General features: G+C 43.3%; 1 pseudogene; it reads right to left on the reverse strand.

Moving 5' to 3' along the window:
• Positions 1-1,394: 1,394 nt before the first annotated feature.
• Positions 1,395-1,909, reverse strand: LOC121446575 (annotated as a pseudogene).
• Positions 1,910-8,343: the final 6,434 nt, after the last annotated feature.

The following is an 8,343-nucleotide window of genomic DNA, read 5'->3' on the forward strand; positions in this document are numbered from 1 at the left end:
GACACCAGGTAAATTATTCATCATTGTCTTTATCCAAGAGGATGATCTGGTTTCTCACCTCTCTGGCTTCAGAATTTAATCCCTACCTGCTTCATATTCCAAATGCAGGCCCACTGAAGGTTCCTGCAGGACTCTCCCTCTCTCGCCCTTTTCACATATATTGTTTTCTTCTCTCTCACACACTGTCCTTCAGTATTGCAGGAAAGACTTACATGGTTGCACCAAACATTGCATTCTTCTCTCCCAACTGGGTGTTTGCAGGCAAATCTCTCCATCTGTGAACCTTGGCTCAAAAACATGACTTCCGCCATGACTCCCCACTGTACCCCATCTCGAAACTACCTGCGCATGCACACTGTAGAGGGGGTACCCTCATGTATTATCAGAACACCCACTCAGATCTGTGAAGGTTCTATGATTCTAAATCGGGAGAGTTATCTAGATCATGCATCATCAAACTAAACTGGTAGGGTGGAAATACAGCAGGAAAAGCATAGCCTAGAAGGACAGGTGGTTCTCACGTGGCCTTGAATCCCCAGGTGCTTTCACAATTACAAACAGAATGAATCGAAAATCTAACCAGTGCAACCATAGAAGACAGCCCAGGGAAAAAGACAATAGCTCATAGAGCTAAGAATCCGTAAGCATCTGACAGCTTCCAGAAATGCTGATACTCAAAGAAAGCCAAAATTCTATTTCCCAACTGCCTTAAACTAAAGTGTGAAAGGAGGAAAGCTGAAAACCAAGAAAACCGTGGCACCTAGTGAGTCGAGAATTTGCACTTGGCATTATTGTTAGGAAAAAGCCTAAGATGAGCCACTCCGCTGACACAAGGAAATCCAATCAGGCAAATCAAATCGAATAAAATGTTCGGGCTTTATTAAATGCAGCACTCTTGGGTGGCCGGGAGCATGGCGGGGGGGGGGGGGGGGCAGAGATGGAAATCACAAAAACAGAATTTTTAATTGTTTCCTATTTTAGGTCAGTTAATCCAGCATTCCCGTCTTTCGCATGGTTAATAGACTCCTCTTCATTACATACCTTCAAACAGTCCCTGGACTGGTCTGGGCACCCGAATTCTGAAAGGTCATCTTTAGGTTTCTCCCAGGAACCTTCTTTTGGTCCAGGATCAACCATATCACCACCTCCTTTGCAGAGAGGAACCTCCGGGGGTGCAGCTGGCCCCATGCTAGACTTGGTATTCTTCCATCAAGCTGCTTCGTCAGCTCCACCTGGCTCTGTCACCGCCTCTCCTCGCACACTGATCGCCTGCTTTCGTGGGACTCTGGTTTCTGCAGAATGGACAATTCTTTTCCGAAGCTCTTCATCTTCCGAAACTTTCTCCAATATCAAATGCTTAGCTGCTGCCACTTCCTTCTGTGTCCCTGAGATTTTTATAAGTCTTGACAGTAGTAACGTTCCCTCTGATTCTTTGTCACAAGTGATTTTGGCTCCAGAGGCCTTACAGATAGAGCGAATCGTCTCGCCACCTCTCCCCGTGATTCTGCCCACGGATCTCTGGGGGCAGTGAAAGTTGCTCAGACACTGGGGTGTTCTCTGTCTAGATCTGACGGATGCTGCCTTAGCCCTGCACACCTGAACAGGAAATCCGCTGATCAGCAGCTCTCGCTCATCACCTACATCCTCTGTGTCCACAAGTGCCTGTCTGCTTCGGCAGCTGTTTAATATTGGCTCCTTGTCTACCAATAGTGAGCTTCTCAGCCTCCTGGGGAACCCGCATCTCTATCTTGATGTCATCTTCGCCAACAAATGTCAATCGCTCTTCTCTGCTTTCCCTGTATCGGCGGTATAGGATGTAGGCAACTGTTGCACTTGCTGGGATCCCAAGGCCCGGGGCTATTTTTTGAATAGTGGACAGGCTTGTCCATGAAGTTCGTTCAGTGGACATTTATTGCTGTACTCTGACTAACATCCGCTCCTCAGAGGCCTACGCCACACGCTTCGCCTTGCACGTCACCCGCGTCGCCGCCCGTGGCTCCCTATGTGAGCAAGCACTTTCAAGGGACTAGCATGAACCCAACACTTGCGTTGACATCCACGACATTTTGGTGCCCAACGTGTGGCTTGAAGAAGGATAAAGGATCCGCTGAAGAAGGACAAAGAAGCTGACCACTTTAAGAACTGGAAGGACAAGTTCCCTCAGGACAAAGGGACTCCAGGATTGTCAGTTTTAAATGTTTTAACATGAAAATAGTCCAGCGAAAATATTAAGTTAGGGCCGAGGTTATGCTTATATTTCCACAGGAGATAAAGGATTGTGGATCCCATCAGAATTGATTTTAAAAAATCCAGCATGAGCTTGAGACATCTCCCAGACGCTGCAGCTGTTGAGATGCCCCTGGGAAACAAAAGACTTCTGGAGCAGATAGCAAAGCCTCTCACCTGGGGACAGTTTAAGAATTTGTGACAAAGGGGAGGGGAATGACTCAGAAGCCTGAATGCTATAGATCTGTTCCTTGCATGCTAATGTGTGGTAGTTATACCGGTAACAGGGGCAAACTATACATATCAGGCTTTTATCCCCAGCTCTCCAATTAACACAGCAATAAGTTGGGGAGATATGGATATTCCTGTAGTGGCTAATGAATCTTCATGGCTACTTGGTCCATACGACAACAGAGGTCCTTCTCAGTGGATGGAGGAGGATAGAGTGGATGAAAACTACACTGAGGGAGTACAGGGAATTTCTTTTTGCATGGGAAATGAAATTCAATGCCTAAAGATAACCTATCATGTATGACTTTCCAAAGTCAGTGCTACCCAAGATTATCATAACAAGTTTTATATGCTTCAAGCATCTGGTTTTAAAGGGCAGGAGATTAATGATATTAGTTCCAGAAATCTACTGTTCTGTTAGATGCGGGTCAGCAACAAAGAATCTGACTTGATGCATCGGCAACAATGTCAGAGTAAGAGGCCTCAAGTGCTAATTAATATCTCCCAAGGAGATGTCGTAGACTGGAGCCATTTTGGATCACCTCAAGGAAGATATTTTCACTTAGAGTTAATATGGAAACAGTATAATTTGAATGGTACTGTGGAAATTAGTGCTTCTGTTAATGAACTTGTCTGATGGAGTTGGGATGTCAAGTCCTGTCCTACAATCTGGCGCTTCAATTCAGACTAACTTGTGGAAATTGCCAAGTGCCTTCTACCCTCTTAAGGCATAGGAAGGAAAATTAAACATTAAGGATGATAACTATACTTTGTCTTTTAGACTAAATCAAAGCCATCCATTTGTGGCATTGTACCATTTCTTTACTCGCTACTAAAAGTGCCTGCACAGTGACACCCTAATAGTCACAGCATCACTTGCGAACTCTGTGCCCTTCATACCTGTGTTAATTCTAGTATGCTTTAAAATTTATCCTTTGAAAGTTTATATATTCTTAGAGGAAGACCAGCAATCTGGTTACCAGTGAGGTTGTCAAAAGCCATGCAAGGCTCTCCCTGTGATGGTCCTGCTGCAGAAGCTCACTGAGAGAACATTGAAAAGAACAGGTCAAATGGTTGGACTGGTTATTGCAGTTATTATGGGAATCGTTGCATTGACGGCTACAGCAGCAATAGCTGCAGTGACACTTCATAAGGAAACCCAAACTGCTGAATTCGTTAGAGTGGCAAGAACATTCAACAGAACTTTGGACTGAACAAAACAAGATTGGTAATGAGACAGTGAGTGAATTAACTGAGTTAAGGCAAGTTGTCATATTGTTAGGGGATCAGTTAGAAATTTTGAAAAACAGATAAAATTAAAATGCGATTGGAATGTCTCTTCCTACTGTACTACACCCTTAAGATTTAATGAAAGCAAGTATGATTGGGATAAGGTTAAGATGCATTTGATGAGGTTGTCCACTCTCTTCGTATCTATTCAATATACTTCTTGAAGTCCTAGCTAGAGCAATAAGACACCAAAGGGAGATCAAGGGGATACAAATTGGAAAAGAAGTCAAACTCTCACTGTTTGCCGATGATACGATAGTTTACATAAGTGATCCCAAAAATTCTACCAAGGAACTTTTACAACTCATAAACACTTTCAGCAATGTAGCAGGATACAAGATTAACTCAAAAAAAGCAGTAGCCCTCCTGTACACAGATGATAAAAGGGCTGGGGAAGAAATCAGAGAATCAACACCCTTCACAATAGCCACAAAAAGCATAAAATATCTTGGAGTAACTCTAACAAAACAAGTGGAAGACTTGTATGACAAGAACTTTAAATCTTTGAAGAAAGAAATTGAAGAAGATACCAGAAAGGGGAGAGATCTCCCAATGCTCTTAGGTTGGCAGAATTAATATAGTAAAAATGGCAATCTTACTGAAAGCAATCTACAGATTCAACACAATGCCCATCAAAATCCCAGCAAAATTCTTCAAAGACCTCGAAAGAATGGTACTCAACTTCATTTGGAAAAGCAAAAAATCCAGGATAGCCAAAACAATCCTGTACAATAAAAGAAATTCTGGAGGCATCACAATTCCTGACTTCAAACTCTACTACAGAGCTACAGTCCTGAAAACAGCCTGGTACTGGCATAAGGACAGACAGGAGGACCAACGGAATCAAATAAAAGATCCGGATATCAATCCACACATCTTCAAACACCTGATATTTGATAAAGAAACAAAAAATATCAAATGGAAAAAAGAAAGCATATTTAATAAGTGGTGCTGGCATAACTGGATATCAACATGTAGAAAAATGAAAATAGACCCATATCTATCACCATGTACAAAACTCAAGTCCAAATGGATCAAAGACCTCAACATAAAGCCAGCCACACTAAACCTCATAGAAGAGAAAGTGGGAATGTGGGAGTGTCATATATCAATCTGTTGATTTCATTGGTTAAGCAATAAAGAAACTGCTTGGCCCTCATAGGTTAAAACATAGGTGGATGGAGTAAACAGAACAGAATGCTGGGAGAAAGAGGAAGTGAGCTCAGACTCGACAGCTCTGCTCTCTGGAGAGAGACACCATGCTCCCATCTCCAGGGCGGACGCGAGAGCTCTGCTCTCTGAGGCACACGCGATGAAGCTCCGACCCAGGATGGATGTAGGCTAGAATCTCCCTGGTAAGCCACCTCGTGGGCTACACTAGAAATGGGCTAGTCCAGGTGCAAGAGTTAGCCTAGAAGAGGCTAGATAGAAACGGGCCAAGCAGTGTTTAAATAAATATAGTTCGTGTGTTGTTATTTCAGGGCATAAGCTAGCCAGGCGGCCAGGGTGCTGGGGACGCAGCCCTGCCGCTCTTATTACTACATGGGAAGTATACTTGAACGCATTGGCACAGGAAACCACTTCCTAAATATAACCCCAGCAGCACAGACACTGAAAGAAACAATTAATAAACGGGACTTCCTGAAACTGAAAAGCTTCTGTAATGCAAAAGACATGGTCAACAAGAGAAAACGGCAGCCTACAGAATGGAGATCTTCACTAACCCCACATCAGACAGAGGTCTGATCTCCAAAATATACAAAGAACTCAAGAAATTGAACACCAAAAGATCACATAACCCAATAAAAAAAATGGAGTACAGACCTAAACAGAGAACTCTCAACAGAGGAATCTAAAATGGCTGAAAGACACTTAAGAAAATGTTCAACATCATTAGTCATCAGAGAAATGCAAATCAAAACAACTCTGAGATTTCATCTTACACCTGTAAGAATGGCCAAGATCAAAAACAGTGATGACAACTTATGCTGGAGAGGTTGTGGGAAAAAGGAACACTTCTGCATTGCTGGTGGGAATGCAAGCTGGTACAACCTCTTTGGATGTCAGTATGGTGATTTCTCAGAAAATTAGAAAACAACCTTCCTCAAGACACAGTAATACAACTTTTGAATATATATCCAAAGGATACTCAACCGTGCCACAAGGGCATATGCTCAACTATGTTTATAGCAGCATTGTTTGTCATAGCCAGAACCTGGAAACAACCTAAATGCCCCTCGATCAAAGAATGGATAAGAAAAATGTGGTACATTTATACAATGGAGTACTGTATAGCAGAAAAAAAATAATGACAGCTTGAATTTTGCAGGAAAATGAATGGAGCTAGAAAACATTATTTTGAGTGAAGTAACCCAGACCCAGAAAGACAATAATCACATGTACTCACTCATAGGTGGTTTTTAAACATAAAGTAAAGAAAGCCAGCCTACAAACCACAATCCCAGAGAACTTAGACAACAATGCGGACACTAAGAGAGACTTATATAGATATAATCCACATGGGAAGTAGAAAGTAGAAAAAGAAAAGATCTCCTGAGTAAATTGGGAGCACAGGGACCTTGAGAGAGGATTGAGGGAGGAGGGGAGAGGCAGGGAGGGGAGCAGAGAAAAATATATAGCTAAATAAATATCAATAAAAATATTTTTTAAAAAAGATGCATTTAATGGGTTGCCCTAATTCTTCTCAAATGGTTTATGCTTTACAGAAAGAAATTAAAGAAACTTTTGCAAAAAAGTTACCTGATACGACAGGAATGGATATTATAGAAGGCCTATAGCATACTATAGCATCATTCAACCCTATGAATTACTGTAATAGAATTCTTATCCTAGCAGGTGTTGCTCTTGTCCTAGCAATAGTAGCTTTATTAGCTTTAACATGTGTCTTATCCAATGTTATGCCTAAATCCACAAAGTCCCCCAAAAGTCAACAAGGAGACTGAGTCCTGTATGTAAAAGCAAAGAGCCTTTATTTTACACAAGTTTGCAAACTCAGTCTCTCCACAGTCCAACGTATTGGAATAAACTAAGAGCCCCGGGCTCAGTTAGAGTTGGGTTTTTATAGTAGTAAAGGTGAGGGTGAGGGGTTTCTGAGGTTCAGAACTCCTGATTGGCTGACATTTGTCTAGGGGTGTCCTGGTGAGTGTGCTAGCAGGTGATCCTATCAACAGCGGTTGGAACGTTCGGCATTTCCTCTGGATGATCTGGTCTTGAGTGGTGCTCAGGTAATCTTAGTTTATAATCTTTCCTGTAACCACGTATTGCTTCAGGGTAGACTACTGAGAGTCAGGCCTCCAATAAATTTATTGATGGCTGAGTCCTATTCTGGCAGGTGATAATAATGGTTATACCCTGATCTTCCTCAGATATTAAGAGGACGCACCACAAATTGGCAACAAATCCTTCAGAAGACTTCATTAAAAAGACCTTTGGGACTGGAGAGATGGCTCAGCAGTTAAGAAAGACTCTGCTGGCCAGGCAGTGGTGGTGCATGCCTGAAATCCCAGCACTCAGGAGGCAGATGCAGGCCAGCCTGATCTACAAAGCGAGTTCCAGGACAGCCAGAACTGTTACACAGAGAAACCCTATCTCGAAAACAACAACAAGAGTAGCTTTGCTGTAGTAGAGGGACTGAGTTCAGTGCCCAGGACCCCTGTCGGAGGGCTCACATCAGCCTTTTACAGGCTCCTTCACACATGTGTCATAGAGTTACACAGAGACTTTCATGCACTCAAACAAACAAACAAAGGAAACCTGTAAAAGGATATCTGCTCTTTCCAATACTGCCTCAGCCTATTATCTGGACGCATACAGAAATTTTCTATTCTTTCAAAACACATCAAACCCCTATCTAAATAAGACATTCTAACCAGAACAGCTTGCGCTCTCTCTGTCTCTCTCTGTCTCTGTCTTTCTCTCTCTCTCTCTCTCTCTCTCTCTCTCTCTCTCTCTCTCTCTCTCTCTCTCTCTCTGACATGGTTTCCCTACCCCCATCACCTTTTCACCTTTTCTCCCTCCACCTCAGCACTGTTTGTTCTTGCTGTCTCTTGCTCTGTAGTTCTTCAGCCTCCCCGGCCTCCCCACTAACTGCTCTGCAGGGTGCATGCTAGTATAAGAAGCTCCAAACGTGGGTGCTGCTCCCAACAACTAGCCCCTTCCTAGACTGGATGTGTACAAGGATGGAAACAGACTCCCTGTTCCTTCCCTGCTTCTTATGGCTAAGCCAGAGCCCCCAGGGAGAAAGGTAAAACTTAGGTCTTCCCTTTGCTCCCTGAGGGTGTCTATGGGAAAAGGACATTCTATTGGGCACACCTTCCTGGTGGTTCACTGTGAGCCTGCAATCTGCCCACACAGAATCACGTATGTGAGTAAAGTTCCTGTTTTTCCACCTGAATTCTGCCTCAGTGTCTAGTTCAGCCGGCCAGCCTGCTCAGCCTCTGCAGCTGTCGCCGATGCTCCTGCCGTTGCCTTTTCCCTCTAGACCTGACAGTGTGTACATATGTCAGGTGACAGTTTTCAAGAACACTGGAAGTCTATGCAGTGAATCAGCTCCTTTGTGATGGGAGGGCCTCTTAA

Source organism: Microtus oregoni, unplaced genomic scaffold (assembly GCF_018167655.1).
Source record: "Microtus oregoni isolate MIOR12 unplaced genomic scaffold, Mior012 000003F_ref0000135, whole genome shotgun sequence".
In the NCBI taxonomy this organism is placed as follows: domain Eukaryota; kingdom Metazoa; phylum Chordata; class Mammalia; order Rodentia; family Cricetidae; genus Microtus; species Microtus oregoni.